This window comes from Macrobrachium rosenbergii, chromosome 56, assembly GCF_040412425.1.
Source record: "Macrobrachium rosenbergii isolate ZJJX-2024 chromosome 56, ASM4041242v1, whole genome shotgun sequence".
In the NCBI taxonomy this organism is placed as follows: Eukaryota; Metazoa; Arthropoda; class Malacostraca; order Decapoda; family Palaemonidae; genus Macrobrachium; species Macrobrachium rosenbergii.
In genome coordinates this window covers 50,487,536-50,504,029 of record NC_089796.1, presented here as the reverse complement: position 1 = coordinate 50,504,029, position 16,494 = coordinate 50,487,536, and the positions used below count along the sequence as shown (strand labels likewise).

The following is a 16,494-nucleotide window of genomic DNA, read 5'->3' as shown; positions in this document are numbered from 1 at the left end:
AATGTTATTTCTGAGCTTCGGACCTGTGTCAGCCGGTGAAATGTCCCTTGAGCACACATTTCTAGGTATAAATATTGCTATATATACCAGAGAAAGAAAGCCAACGGGAATGCTGAGGTTACTACCCTCAGAGCGATCACCTATTATGTAACAGGTGTCGGTATAGAGTAGGGTGAGTGAATTTGTCCACTACCACAGGACCTAACTCTGTAGAATGTCCCGATGTCATAACCCCCAGTACGAGAAGAGCCGTTCCAACAGCAACTCACCCGGCCTGTACCTGACGACCTGAGCGCCACCTACCCTCATTCCTTTTTAGCACGCGTTTCTGTTAACACGCTTTTGCTTGTGCTCTGTGTTTTTCTCAGTTAATTTGGAATATCATGTCTTCTGTCACTGAAATCACCGCCACTAAGTTAAAGTACTCCTCTCCTAGCGGGGTTTTAGTTGTATCAAGGCTGTATTTGGCCCTTAATTTAATAATTATTGGGTCAAATACCAGGCGTTCCTCTGCGTTATGCTCGCCCGGCCCGCCATGATGACCTAGCGGTACGCCTCTACAGACCAGTTCAGTAGAGGTTTTGCTGGGTCATTTACATTAATGTTTTGTCTTACAATTGACGTTACCCCTTCAGGAAGTTCATTTTGGGGAATTTCATCTACATTGAGCGGGCCAGTGTGCTGGTATTAATACTGGTGTTAGTATCAATTCTTTAGGGAGCGCCCTCCCACGGTTTTATGCTTTTAACCCCTTCATAAAGGATTTTTTGGCTTTCGCTCGAGTAGATTTTGTTCCCCAAGCTGGTGCTGTCTTACAGTCGGTTTTTCTGAATTGTGATACAGTGGATGACATGGATATTTATGGATTAATATTACCTTAGCTTGGCGTCAGGAGCGGCCATTTTGGTTGCCCACTTCCTGTTCGCTTCGTTCGGGTAGAACATACCCCTAGCACAAGCGTTTATTATTTTATAATTTTGACTTGTTTATGTATTGATGTATTGTTGTTGGTTAAATTTTAGCAGTATATTTTTGTGTTTTGTGGTACTAGCCTGACCCTCTCGTCTTAATCGGTGGGTTAGGCTACGTAGGTTAGCTTTGCTCATTGACTCTGCTCCCTTCTCTCCCGACTTTGTCGCTTGAGTCATGGAAGGAGGTGTGGGCTAGTGAAGGGAGCGCCATGTTCGTTGTTCCATCCGCTGTTCCGTATGTTTTGGGTATGCTTGGATTCTCTGTTAATCCTTCTCCCCCTCTAATGAAGGGAGAAAAGTGATTCACAATGCATAGCCCTGTGCCCTACATGTCGGTCTTCGGTTGGCCTTCTGAACAAAAATTCTCTCCCCTTCACAGCTCCCCCCTACCTCCCCTTCCTCCACTCTCTCCCTCTTTTTCCCTTTATAGGCTTCGTCTTCAGGGAAAAGATGGGAGTTTGGTTGCAGTAATCCAATATGCTTAGCCTAACCTCTTTTCGTAACTTCTGGCAAGTGTCTTCTTCCCCCTGTGGGGGGAGGCTCGGTACATCTCAACACCTAGTAAGGGGGTTGAGGCCAGTGTCTGGTGGTTTCCCCCACTCAGTCGACCTTAGTATCGTGACATAGCCATGTCGTTACTCCCCCACCTTTCCCCTGTATAGCAGGTGATGTGTTAGCCCTCCCCGTGTGTGGAGCGTTCTCCTCTCGGGGCCGTCACTCTCTGGGGGGGGGACCTAGACGGGTCTCCAATCGGAGGTTATCCACCCTCCTGGTATCCGTTTTAACGTCACACACCTCGCTAGTGTTTCGTTTGTTCGCTTCCTCATTGGTTCGCGGAACTCCGGACACTTTCAGGGCCTACACAACCCTAGCTGACTCCGTCGGTACCCCCGTTGCCGCTAGCCTTTTCCACTTCGGTGGTCTTTGGTTTTAGTAGGTTGGCTTTACTCACTTTGTTCTCCTATGGCCATACGAGAACTGCTCTAATAGTGAACCACTCCGCCCCTACATAGTAACCAGTGGCAGGGGTAGTGGGGTTTCCGGGGTCTCAGTACTGGAATGACATGTCCAGCTTTTAAAAAACTGCTATTCCATGTATTTAACCAGCGAATTTTCTGCCGGTCTCCAGCACCTATGGCAATTTATATTTAATTCTAAGTGTGCATGACTTTAGGTTAAGATATATATATATCATTCACGTTGGATTATATCCGGCGTCACTTAACTTACTCTGTCATGTTGCATGATTTTAGGTTAAGGTATATATTATTTCCATCAGTTTAACTCCGGCGTTCCTTAACTTATTTGCCATGAATAATATATTTGTTTGCTTCACCGGACTACTCCGGTAGGACTAATCTGCTAATTGCATGACCTGTTATCTGCTCGAGCATAAGGCCCCTATCTCCGCCGGATTTACTCCGGCGTGTCTTCAATTAAGTATACTCATATACAGTTTATCCATACAGATGGTACGCTGCCAGGAGTCCGGGTGCACCGCAGTGCTGCACCAGCCCTGCAGCCATGTTGTCTGCCGCTCCCACTCCGGCTGCGCAGTCAGGGCGGGAGACTTGATCGTTTGGCACCCGGATGGATGTGAAGTGTGCTACGCTTTGTTTGAGCAGTTCCAGGACGAGTCGGTAAGTCTAAAGTTACGGCCTTTAGTTTACCTGGTTCCTTGACTTACTTGATAGTTTATAAGGTTTTTGTTATATCCCTTATATATATTTTAAGTCCTTGGTATGCAGTTACTTAGTCCTTGTTATTTTCAGGCCAATCAAGCTTCTCGCAACGCTTCCTTGGCCACCCTTAGGAGTTGGGTGGCTGGCTTTGGGAGGAACGTCCTGTCGGGGAGGCCATATGTTCTGTCGGAGGCCATCTGTAGCCTCCTCTTCCCCGGCGCCCGGTTAGCTGCGGCTGTCCCAGCAGAAGTGGCAGCCCCTTTGATCGAACATATCCGGGAAGCGACGCAGCCCTCCCAGGATGTCATAGCAGTGGAAGTGTCAGCAGAAGTGGCGGCCATTAACTTGGACCTGGAGCCCATGAATGTGGAACCGGACCAGGAGGTAGGTAGGGAGGTAAGTGAGGCAGGGGGAGCGGACTCCCTTTTTAATTCCCCTTCATCCTCTGTATCTTCTTTCCAGGGTTTCCAGAAGTCCTCCTACCTTGGGGATAGGTCGACATCAACCATCCCCAAGGTAAAAAAGTCACTGAAAGGTAAGGGATATAAGTCCTCTTCCTCCCGCAAGGCAACTCCCTTTCCCCCGGGGAAGTCACGGGCTTCTAGCCCGGCGGCCTCCGTTGCTAGTGACACTCCCTCTGTAAAGGGGTCGAGAGCAAGGGCAGCCAAAGCCAGCCCCTCGTCAACCTGCTTCCAATTTCCAAGAATTGGCAAGCATGCTGTGATACGATCAACAAGCAGATGGACAAGAGGTGGAAGACGGTATTGGAAAAGCTGCAGAGCCAGGAGACAAAGATCTCCAGGCTCGTGAGCTCCGGTAGGTCAGCTCCGTCCTTCACCATTCCGGGACGCCCGCCCTTCCTCCTTTCGATAAGGGGAACCCTTGGCGCTTGGGCCCTTCATGCTCCCCAGCATGAGGATACTTTAACCATTGAGGGCCTAGGGACGCGCAGACTTCAGGAGTTGGAGTTCTTTCCTCCAGGTCTGCTTCCCCCTACCCAGGCTTCGCTAGATTGACAGAGGAAGCTTGGGTGAGAACAGATAAGGTCCCTAAGGAGACAGTCATCTTTCCTCGGGATCAGGCTCAATCGGCTCTGCTTCGCACCCTTGCGGAGTGGGAAGCAGAAAACACAAAGCTGACCCCTTCAAAGGAAATTTTACGATGTTTTCTTTGGGGATAGGATAGCAACTCCTTGCATGTCGAAAGTGGCTCAGGCAACTGTTCAGGCATGCATGGAGGGTAAGTCGATGCCGCAGCTCCGGGAGACCGATCCCACCTCTTGGTCCTCCCCGGTGACTCCGACTTCTGGAACGAGTTCCGTCCACCTTACGGCAGGCAAGCTGGACCCAGACTGTGCGCCCACTCTCTTCAGTGAGCAGCTTCCCAAAATTCCGGAGGCCCTCCTGAAGCCAGAGTTCGACGCTAGGTGTCGGCTGAGCTGCAATGAACTCCTTGTGCATGGCAGAGGCGACATCTGTGCTGTATGCAGATGAACCCTTTTTCCAGGTCTTAACTAAATCTCTGCTGGCGGGATTCCAAGCAGACCTGTTTGACTTTACAGTGGCAAGGACGAACTGTCGCAAAACATATTTTTGCGGACGCCACTATTAGGCACGAGCCTAATAAACTGATGAAAAGCTCGATTTGGGGGCTAATTTATTCCCTGAGGACGAGGTGAACAATGTCTGGCGGGAGGCAACCAGGGCCAACCAGAGCCTCCGCTCCCGGTGGGGTATTCCCGCCAAACGTAAAATCTCAGAGTCCTCCGGTTCCCATGGCAGGTCGGGGAAAAGGTATACGAAGTTTAGGAGGCCACAAACCCCAACCGTAGTTCAGGCTGTACCAGTCTCACCGGTCGGTCAGCCTTCCACCTCAAAGGCCCAACCCCAACAGTTTGTGCTGGTGCAGCCGGCACAGCATTCCCCTCCTCCCCACCTTTGTGACGTCTCCAGCGCACAATCCATCCTATGAAAGCCATGGTTCCTTTCGTGGCTTCAATAAAAATGCAAGGGAAGCTGAGCAAGGGCTGCCTTCAGAGGCAAGGCTGCATTGCGGTCCCTCTCCTGGGGAAGAGGCGGCCGGGGCAGAGGAAGTAATCCTTCCCCTTCCCAATGAGAAGATTCAGGTAGGCGGGAGGCTTTACCTGTTTCAGAATCAGTGGACCTTCAGCCCGTGGGCCCACAGTATAGTCTCCAAGGGACTGGGTTGGGTTGGGTCAAGGACCCACCACCTCGGTCAGGTTCCATCAACCCCTTCACAAGCCCTGCGGGACTTCGCGAGGAACTACTCCAAAAACGGGCCATAAAGAAAGTGAGGCACCTGAAATTCCAAGGCAGACTGTTCAGCGTCCCCAAAAAGGCTCCGCTCAACAAAGAGTAATCTTGGATCTGTCTCTGTCTCAACCTTTACATACAATGCGACAAATTTCGCATGCTTACAATCTCTCAGGTACGGACTCTACTTCCTCGTGGAGCCATCACCACGTCTATAGATCTTTCAGACGCATACTATCACGTCCCGATTGCGAAAACTTCTCTCCTTACCTAGGATTCAGGCTGGGAAGGCAAGCTTATGCATTCAGAGTCATGCCATTCGGGCTCAACATAGCGCCCGAATATTCACCAAGCTGGCAGAGACAGTAGTACAGCAGTTACAGTCCTGGGGATCATGCTAGCCGCATACCTAGACGACTGGATAATCTGGGCATCCACCGTCGGGGAATGCCAGAGAGCTACAGCCATAGTGATCGAGTTTCTGGAGTCCCTAGGCTTTCAGATAAACAGGAGAAATCCCGTCTAACTCCGGGAGGCTCGGTTTCAGTGGCTAGGTATCCAGTGGGACCTAGACTCACACAGACTGTCTCTTCCGCCAGCCAAAAGGAGAGAGATTGCCAAGGCTACCAGGCAGTTCCTCAAGTGCAGGAAAGCTTCTCGCAGGACTCAGGAGAGGATCCTGGGTTCTCTTCAGTTCGCATCTGTCAACAGATCTGCTGCTGAAGGCAAAACTGAAAGATATAAACAGTGTGTGGCAGAGACGAGCCAATATCAAACTCAGGGACAAGGTGTCTCTGGTCCCTTCAGTTTTGAGAAAAAGACTCCGGCCGTGGTCAACAGTCAAGGGTCTGTCAAAATCGGTGCCCCTGCAATTTCCTCCTCCATCACTAGTAATTCACACAGATGCTTCATTAAGCAGCTGGGGAGGATATTCTCAAGACAAAAAAGTACAAGGAACATGGTCCACAATGTTCCGCCAGTTCCATATCAACATCCTGGAAGCAATGGCAGTGTTTCTGACTGAAAAGGCTTCGCCCTTCCAAACAGATCCATATCAGGCTGGTTTTGGACAGTGCAGTGGTGGTACACTGTATAAACAGGGGAGGCTCCAAGTCGAGTCGTATCAATCAAGTGTTGATAGCCATCTTCTCTCTGGCGGAAAAGCACAAGTGGCACCTATCAGCCACTCACCTTGCAGGGGTCCGGAATGTCATTGCGGACTCTCTGTCCAGGTCAACTCCGCTGGAGTCGGAGTGGTCTCTGGACAGAGCCTTGTTCAATTGGATTTGCCTTCAGGTTCCAGGTCTCCAGGTAGACTTGTTTGCCACGGAGAACAACCACAAACTTCCTTGTTATGTGGCCCCCAACCTGGACCCTCAAGCTCATGCCACAGATGCATTGACATTAGACTGGAACAAGTGGCAGAGGATCTACCTGTTCCCTCCGGTAAACCTGCTGCTGAAAGTGCTGCACAAACTCAGGTCTTTCAAGGGGCAGGTGGCTCTGGTAGCTCCCAATTGGCCGAAGAGCAGCTGGTACCCTCTTCTGCTGGAGCTGAAATTCAAGTGTCATCTGTTACCCAGACCCAAACTGACACAAGTATACCCTTTCCAAAATGTATAGATCTCTCTGGCGTGGCTGTCTGGGTCTTCGCAGGTAAGGCATATATGCCAAATGTATAACAACAACAGCAAGATAAAATCATTTCTCCCATTATAGATATCAAATAAAATCTTTTTCGTTACGCAGAATTCCAAGTCTATTACTTAGGTTCACGAGTGATAATGTTTTTTTTAAGCAATTACAAGAAACGGAATCAGAGTTTCTATCAATATGGCATCTCATTTTGGTGGCGTTGCCAGTACCTCACACACGGATCCACGTGCGTTTAAATCCACGGGTAAGCAGCTTAGATATTCTCTAGGGAGCACTTTCGGTGGTCAGGTCATCACGGTATTATTATGTCTGGAGGCATTTCTCGTTTCTACATATACCTTGATTTCTTAACATCGTAGGTAAAGAATAAATTGGTAAGCAAGGAAATATGAAATAAAGCATAACAGTAAGTTTGGCAAGAGAAAATAAACATTCGTATACAGACAGATCTCTGTCTCTCTCTCTCTTTCTCTCTCTCTGAAAAATAATAGATTGGAAACAATGACTAAATATTGCTTGGATACGATATGGCAACAACGTTTTGGCCTGACTGAAGGGTAGAGTGACTTTGACACCAACTTACAAGAAGTCATTCCTGGTCATCTCACAGACATGGATAGACATCATCTTCACAGCCGAGAAAAGGCAATCGTCTACAAAGTAAATAGGTATTTTCAAGATGAAAAGGCGAATGGAGGGCCTATGTTATCCCATAAAAAAGCTCTCGCTCGGACAGCTGCTGCAACAGGTTTCAGCGAGAGTACAGTTAAAAGAGTCTGCAGCAAATTAAATGAAGAATGGTGGGCAGACTCTGAGCATGAGCAGCCTGTATTTTCGTCACCGAAAAAATCTCGACCTGCAACCGTCACTGCTTTGGATGATTTTGACACATGCGTCATTAGAAGGGCAGTTCTGTCCTTTTATGAAAGACAGGAAATTCCAACTCTGGACTTGATAAAAGAGGAATTAAAAGAAAGAATATCTTTTAATGGCTGCCGTGAATCCCTTCGTAAGGTTCTCATGAAGATAGGATTCAGATTTAAGAAGGTTGATGGGCGCAAATTTCTCTTGGAAAGGCGAGATGTAACTGTAGCTCGGTCAAGATTTTTGAGAGAGATGAAGCGTCGCAAGGAGTCAGGGCAGAAATTCGTGTATCTCGACGAAACTTGGGTCAATCAAAATTACACTGTTCAAAAGTGTTGGACATACTTATCATCCCAGCAAGCTACGGGGGTAAAACCTCCCACCGGTAAAGGAAGCCGATTGATAATTCTACATGCAGGAACAGAAGACGGTTTTGTCAACAATGCAGAACTGGTTTTTCAAGCTAGAAATGATGGGGACTACCATGAACAGATGAATGCTGAAGTTTTTGAAAAATGGTTTAGGAATCAGTTGCTACCGAACATCCCTCCCAACTGTGCAATCGTGATGGACAACGATCATACCATTCTATGCAACAGGAAAAGTATCCAACCTCATCTTGGAAGAAAGAAAACATAAAGCATTGGTTGATAGAGAATGGCGAACAGCCAAGTGATGATTTGCTGAAAATTGAGCTGTATGAACTCGCTAAATGACGTATTAATAACATGGGAAAAAGTATAAGATTGACGAAATTGCAGCTGAAGCAGATCATAAGATAGTACGTATACCACCGTACCATTGCCAATACAACCCTATTGAGCTCATATGGGCTCAAGTGAAGTCTTATATAGCGAAAAAGAATACGTTCAAACTGGCAGACCTTAAAATTTTAGTGCAAGAAGCATTGAACAATGTCACGGCGGAAAACTGGAAGAATGCAGCGAGCACGAGAGAAAAATTCAAAAGAGGATGCCCGGCAAGATGTGGCGGTAGACAAGTTGGTTGACAGTTTTGTCATCAACATAGCTGATAGCTCTGATGACGAGTTTTCTGAATAAATTATATATAAAAAGAGAGGATTGGGCCTACAGGGAAACCTCTCTCGAAAAAAAAACGCACCTTGACTTTTACCTCAGTGGTGGTGGTGTGGAAAAAAGTTTGATTGAAAAAATAGTCTTTTAAAACTTAAGATGATTGTCACTCCTCATTATAGATAATATATAGGCGACAAAGAAGTTTATTTTAATTCGTAATTGAAAAATGAACAAGAAATATATCACCTATTTCTATAGCATTAATTAAATACTTTTAAGTATCTAATTGTGTAATAATGATAAATGTACATCTATCTACAAGTACTGACAAAATAGATAAGGTGATCATATGTAAAAAAAGAAAAAGCCGTAAGATTTAGAAAAAGAGAGAGAGAGCAGGGCGGAGTAGGAAGGAGATTAAAGTACCTGGAAATCAAAAGCCCCAAAAATCTTATAAGTATAGCCTCAGGGTTTGTCTCAAGACATTTAAAGGTCTGTCACACACGTGTCAGTAGCCTGTTTTCGTAAAACTGGCAACAGGGCAGATCTTTAAAAGCCTCGCCAGAGAGATCTGTTCGTCGTGGTAGTAGTATAGTACAAACGTGGACTGTGTCAGCTTCCTCAAGAATTCTGAATGCCCTGGCTTTGTGGACTTTATGAAATTCGCCACTCAGAGAGGGGCGGATATAGACCCAGTTAACACTCTGTTCTTGGAATCAGATAAAAGAGAATCTACTCTCAGGCAGTACGATTCAGCAGTTAAAAAACTGGCATCTTTCCTTAAACATTCTGAAGCTCAGGTTATGATCGTGAATTTGGCAATCTCTTTCTTTAGGTCATTGTTTGAAAAAGGTCTAGCTGCAGCTACAATTACCACAGCTAAGTCAGCCTTGAAGAAAGTGTTTTTGCATGGCTTCAACATTGACCTAACAGACTCATGTGCTCGTCTGAGACCAGCAACCCGTCCTCACACGGTTTCTTGGTTTCTTAACGATGTTTTGAAACTAGCATCAGAAACTGATAATGATAACTGTTCATATTTGGGTCTGTTAAGGAAGACGTTGTTCCTAATTAGCTTAGCTTCAGGTGCTAGGATATCGGAACTGTCCGCTCTCTAGAGGTGTTAATCATGTAGATTTCTCCCGTCAGGAGAAGTTCTTTTTTCCCCAGACCAAAGTTTCCTAGCAAAGAATGAAGACCCTCAGGATAGGTGGTCTCCTTGGAAGGTTGTTCCTCTTCCACAGGATCCATCCTTGTGCCCAGTCACTACACTGAGGGCTTACTTAAGGAGAACTTCTCAGGTTTTGTCTGGTCCTCTTTTTATCAGGGAAAAAGGTGGGACACTTTCCTTAAAAGCTATCAGACAACAGATTTTATATTTCATTAAACAAGCTAACCCAGATTCAGTACCGAAGGTACATGATATCCGGACAGTGGCAACCTCCACAAACTATTTCTACAATATGAATTTTGATGACCTAAAAAAGTATACGGGTTGGAAATCTCCATCAGTGTTTAAGCGCCCCTATCTTAAATCACTGGAAGCTCTGAAGTTCCCTACAGTGGCTGCAGGGAGTATTATCCCTCCCTCCTAGTTAGTCTTTCTCCCATTCCCCTCCCGCCTGCCTGCCTCATTTGCTTTCCCTGCCATCTTCTCCAGGGCCATGCATGCTTCACATCCTGGCCCTAGTTTATGTATATATAATTGTACCTGTTTTGGTGTGTTAGGTTTAAGTGGATTTGTAAATTTTCTTTTATGTTAGTCTTAAGTTTAAGTACTGTTAATTGTCTATGTTTTACGGTTACCTTAAGTTTTGATACTATCTGTTCAGAACCTTGTTTTGTCCACAAAGATTCTTAGTCTTAAGTTTAATGTTTAACTTATATTTCTCTGCTGCTGAGATAATTAAATTAGACTTAAGTAATGGTGCCTTTATTTATCTCTACCTTTTATTTGTCACTTATAATCTTTCACCTTGCTTGGTATGATTCTCTGATACAATTTCACCGGCTGACACAGGTCCGAAGCTCAGAAAAGGGATTTTGACAAAGGAAAATCTATTTCTGAGGGAGGACCTGTGTCACCCGGTGACCCTCCCAGGTTATTCAATTTCCCCTAGTAGGCATACCAAGCTAGTTGTGTGGGTGCTAACCTGGAATGAGGGTAGGTGGCGCTCAGGTCGTCAGGTACAGGCCGGGTGAGTTGCCGTTGGAACGGCTCTTCTCGTACTGGGGGTTATGACATCGGGACATTCTACAGAGTTAGGTCCTGTGGTAGTGGACAAATTCACTCACCCTACTCTATACCGACACCTGTTACATAATAGGTGATCGCTCTGAGGGTAGTAACCTCAGCATTCCCATTGGCTTTCTTTCTCTGGTATATTTAGCAATATTTATACCTAGAAATGTGTGCTCAAGGGACATTTCACCGGCTGACACAGGTCCTCCCTCAGAAATAGATTTTTCCTTTGTCAAAATCCCTTTTTCATGATAAAATTAAGTTTCATGTATACTTACCAAGTAATTACATAGCTATAGTTCTAACTCGCACAGCAGCCTTCATTTAAATATTGCAGTGACTTTTCGATAGTTTAGTGTAGGTGACAAGCCCGCCCACCAACGGGAGTACTGGAAATGACTTGGCAGAAAACCTCAATCTGTTTGTGCCCCTATGTCCATTAGAGGGGAGAAGGGAGGGCTCCAATCTGTAGTTACTTGGTAGTATATGAAACTTAATTTTATCATGAAAATGATATTTTAATGATAAAATAAAGTTTGTTCATACTACCTGGCAGATATATATATAGCTGTATTCCGTCCCGACAGAATTCAGGTGGTTAGTACCCATTCCCGCCGCTGGGAGGCGGGTATCAGGAACCATTCCCATTTTCTATTCAGATTTTCTAACGCCACTGACTCCTGAGGGGAGGAGGAGGGCAATATGAATATATATATCTGCCAGGTAAGTATGAACAAACTTTATTTTATCATTAAAATATCATTTTGTTCATGAGACTTACCTGCCAGATATATATATAGCTGAATACCACCTTTGGAGGGGGTAGAGACAGCCAAGAATTAGGAAAAAACCAATTATTGGTAAAATTATTTTGGTTCCTTATCTGATAGCGTAGCTGACTGAGTGGTTACTGTCACTCTAGTCTGCTTCTGCTTTACTAGAGACCCCAGCGAGGTAGTGACCTATATAGCTGGCGACTTCTAGATGATCTGTCAACGGGGCGTGACCACAATGTGACTAGATCATAGACCATACAAAGAGGACAAAAGAGCATTACTAACCACCTAACCAACACCTAAAGCGTTAGTTTGCAAAGGATTGGGAAGACTGCCTCAGTAGTCGACCCAACAACCATAAAAACACAATTAAAAGGGGATAGGATCAGAGTTACCCCTGTCCCCAAGGTTGCTGAAGCAGCAATGTATGGTCCCAGCGAAAAGCAATTTTCGTATGCTACCTAAACATCTTGCCAAGAGTGTGAGGCAAACACCGAATTGACTTCGCCAAAATGTGGCACTAAGAATGTCACTGAGTACCATATTTTTCTTGAACGCCATGGAGGTAGCAACTGCCCTCACCTCGTGAGCGTTAACTCTCAACAACTTGAAGTTGGAGTCGTCACAACTAGAGTGTGCGTCCTTAATGACGTCCTAATGAAGAATGCCAGTGCATTCTTCGACATAGGTTTAACTGGTTGCCTCACAGAACACCATAAAACATCCAAGGGACCACGAGTGTCCTGTGTTCTTTTAAGGTAGTACTTGAGAGCTCTAACTGGACACATAGAACTCCCTCAGGTTCCTGTCCAATAAGGTCTGCTAAACCTTTAATTTCAAAGTGTCTAGGCCAAGGGTTAGAAGACCTTTCATTCTTAGCCAAGAACTTAGGGCTTAAAGAATAGACAGCATTGTGTTCCTTGAAGCCCACATGACGGCCTCCTGAACTTCACTCACTCTCTTAGCCGCCAGAGCCGTGAGGAATGCCGTTTTCGAGTAACATCCTTAAGAGATGCAGAGTGGAGAGGCTCAAAAGGACTAAACATCAAAAACTTGAGCATTACGTCCAAGTTCCAAGCAGGGGAATTAGCTGAGGAACCTTGGGCGTCTTGAAAGAGCTCAAGAGATCGTGGAGGTCCTTATTGTCAGACAAAGCTAATCCTCTGTGTCTGAATACAATCGAAAGCATGCTCCGATAACACTTGATAGTCGGAACTGCTATATCGAGTTTTCTCTTAAGTAAAGGAGAAAATCCGCAACCTGGCTCACAGTGATAGAGGAAGAGGAAAAACCCTTCTTTCTACACCAACCTTTGAAGGTTGCTCACTTCGCTAGATATATCCTTTAGATGAAGAACTTCTGGCTCTAGCGATGGCCCGTGCCACCTGGCCAGAAAAACCCCTTCACTCTGACCAAGTTTCGATAGTCTGAAAGCAGTCAGGTTCAGAGCGGGGAGATTCAAAGATATCTCGTGAAGTGGGTTTGTATGAGCAGGTCTGCTCTCATAGGAAGGGTCCTCGGAACGTCTACCAACCAGAAGAGAAACTCCGAGAACCAGTGGTTCGAAGGCCAAAACGTGGGGATGAGAGTCATCCTCGTCCCTTGTGAGGCCGCGAACTTGCGTATGACTTCTCCCAGAATTTAGAACGGGGAAAAAAGGCGTAAACATCTATTCCCGTCCAATCCCAGGGAAGAGCAACTATCGCAACTGCCCCAGGGTCGAGTACAGATGAGCTTTATAGAGGAGCCTCGCTGTTCTTGAGGTCGTGAAAATATCCACAAGATGGCGACCCCAAAATTTCCAAAAATCTTGGCAAACCTCCTGATGAAGGGTCCATTCCTTCGGCAGGAGTTGATGGCGCCAACAGAGCAGGTCTGCTCGAACATTTTCGACCCCTGCAACAAAACTTGTGAGAATCGAAATGTTGCGAGCATAGGCTCAAAGAATAATCTCTCTTGCAAGGCTGAACAGGGAACAAGTAGTATTGTCCGAGTTTGCTAGAACTACACGATTGCAAACTTGGACCTCGAAGAATTGGAGAGCTAAAAGATAGCCGCCAAATCTTTGAAGTCGATGTGCCAGGACACCTGTTCCTCTCTCCAGGTTCCTAACACTTCCTCTCCCTCTAGTGTTGCCCCCCAACCTGTTGACGACCCGTCGGAAAAACAACACTAGGTTGGGGTTCAGAAGCTTGAGGGAGATCCCTTTCTGCAATTCCGTTGGATCGAGCCACCACCACAGATCCTCTTTATATAAGGAAGAATTCTCAATTCCTCTTTCAAGTCTTCCTTGCTTTGCCAGTTCTCCAACAAAAAGAACTGAAGAGGCCTGAGATGCAGACTCCCCAGAAAACAAACTTCTCCAGCGAGGAAATGGTCCCCAGCAGACTCATTCCTTCCTTCACCTAGCATGTTTCCTTTTCCAAGAAGGCCGAGACTTTTTCGTACATAGAAGTTGCCGTTCTTGCGACGGAGACGCTATAAAAGCCGCTGAATAGATCTGAATTCCCAGACACAATGGACAGTGAGGGGATCAGCTGCGACTTCTCCACAGACCAGAAGTCCCAGGGACTTCACGAGTTGCAGAGTCAACTGAAGGTCCTCCAGATACCTTCGCCGACGACGACGCCGAATCAACCAGTCATCCAAGTAGAGTGAGATCCTGACGTGCGACAGATGCAACTGCATCGCAACGTTTTTCATGAGACGTGTAAACACCCTCGGAGCAAAATGTGACGCCAACAGCATCTGGTGTTCCCAGGCGGTCAACCATCCAAGTACTGACCAGACCCAACGTTGCTTAACTTCGCTGATCGGACGAGAAGCGGTGTTTTCAACGTGGTATGGCCGTTGTGCAGAGTCCAAAGCAGAGAGCCCTGAACTGGTACGTCTAGTCCCCAAGACAACCTGAGATACTTCACCGAACGTGGATGAATTGGGGCGTGAAGATAAGTATCTTGGAGATCCAAAGATACCATCCAATCCCGGGATGAAGGGCTCCTAGTATTGACTGCGAGGTCTCCATCTTGAACTTTTCCTTCGGACCAAGTTGTTCGACCTGTTGACGTCCAAGACGGGTCTCCAGCCTACTGAAAGTTTTGGGACTAGAAACAATCTGTAGTAAAATCCCGGGAACACCGAGTCCAAGACCTGTTCCACTGCTCTCCGCTCGAACATCTGTTCGAGCAGGTCAAACAATTTTCTGTTTGACAGGAAGGCAGTTGGGAAACAAAAACAAAAGAGGAGGAGACAGGAAGGGAATCAAGTAACCTCTCTCTAACAGTAGGAGGGACCAAACGTCTGCCCTCACTCTTTCCAGGCTTGTGCAAAATGAAGCCTGGTTGCAAAGGGAGTCTGGAGATGAAAGGAGTCACTTGCTACCTCTCTTGGAAGTGACATTCCTTCGGAAAAAACTCTCTCTCTCGTGGTGCGGGTCTCGTGTTGCTTCCCATGGAAGCCCCTTTGTTAGGCAAACATTTAGCTTTTTTTACTTTTTGTATCATTGAGATCGGTGATGATGCGTTATGAAGGAGATGCAGTTTGAATGTCCTGGATAACTTTAGTTTTGAGAAAAACGATATTTTTGCTTCTCTGTGTATTTATTTGCTTGCCGTTACACAGTTTGATGTTTTATGACATAATGAAAAGCCAAAAAATAGACCTGCAAAGTAATATAACTTCGCTAAATGAAGCAAATGAAGCGAGTGTCAAAACACGCTGAGGTTGGCCAGCGACGTCTTACTTAGTCAAGCTCTGAGCTGCTACTGACTGAACTGCCACTGACTGCCCTGCGGCATTCCTGTCTTTAAGACTGATGGAAACCGGACTATGTCCACAGGGTTGCCAAAGATCGCATTAGATACACCATTTCATAGCTAAAAGGAAATTACCACCTTGATATACTGACAATATCATTACATTATATGAAAAATGTAATTTGACTATGATAGGTTACTGTTTTGTTTATAACTCTAACTGTGGCGAACTTTTAAATAAAACTTTCTGAGAAGATAGTCAGGATATGTATGATGCCATATATAAAATATCCCAGAAAATTTTATTTCCGATTTTTTTCGTCAAACGCTCCCTTAAGACAAAGACAACTGCTTTCCTGTGGAGAGAGGAGCCAAGGTTGAAAAGTCTCAGGAAACAGATCCTTAAGAAAAAGCCAGAGTCTGATAATCAGAGAAAGAAGAAGACGAAAGAAGTTTCTCTTCATACAAAGGCTGTGACGAAAGAGGATGTTCTTCCGCAGCTGGAGGGTCTTGAGTGAGTGGTGAAAGTAGTTCGATTCGCCGATCGTAAGCGGGAACTCCCGCGAACGAAGAAGTCGAAACTAGAGTGTTTAGTAAACATAAAAAATGGGAACGCTGTGACGATTAGCGTGTCATCCTTGCTGGCAAGAGCCATGCTAATCTTCTCTGTATCGTTCCAATTTAGTATATGTACTGCCGAAGCAAGTACTGGCTAAATTAAGAAGGACATCAGATGTTGAAGCGGGTAGTTGTGTGACATGATGAACAACTGGAGCGGTGTCAACACAAGACTTGAAGCTATACGGCGAAGCGAGCGCGGGCGTCATGGCGTGGCGCGCGCGAGAGGCTCCGTGGCAAGTACTAGAAGAGAGTCACAGCGTGTGGCGCTGCGGCGTCATGGCTAGCGCGCCCGAGCGTCAAAGGTGAGGCGCGTGAAGCGTGAGAAGCGCCACGAAGAGCAAGACGCGCTCCTGGCGCGAGACAAGAGAAAAGGCCAACACCTCAACTCGGGAAGACGAATAGGAAGCCACTAAACACTCTCTCTAGACGACAGACGCTCTGTATCGTTCCCGAAGCGGAGACGAAGGTGAAAGTCTGTACCTCTTAACAGGCAGATTCGAATCTTGAAAGGTTCATGAGAGCATCCAGCTGTTGTTGCAAACCCAACAAAATCTGGCAAGCGTTGGAGAAGCCACTCTCTCGGGAGAAGGGCTGAACCTGAGAGAAGGAAAGGGGAG

General features: G+C 46.2%; 1 protein-coding gene and 2 non-coding genes across 3 annotated transcripts in view; all 3 read right to left on the bottom strand.

Annotated features, from left to right (window-relative positions):
• LOC136836353 (nudC domain-containing protein 1) overlaps positions 1-16,494 on the bottom strand; it is a 554,624-nt gene that overhangs the window by 491,405 nt on the left and 46,725 nt on the right. The gene's annotated exons all lie outside the window — the stretch shown is intronic.
• Positions 14,238-14,356, bottom strand: LOC136836775 (5S ribosomal RNA). The gene has a single exon (XR_010852477.1). It is a non-coding gene; the product is annotated as a 5S ribosomal RNA (ribosomal RNA).
• On the bottom strand, positions 15,858-15,965 carry LOC136836790 (U6 spliceosomal RNA). Its single transcript, XR_010852487.1, has one exon. It is a non-coding gene; the product is annotated as a U6 spliceosomal RNA (small nuclear RNA).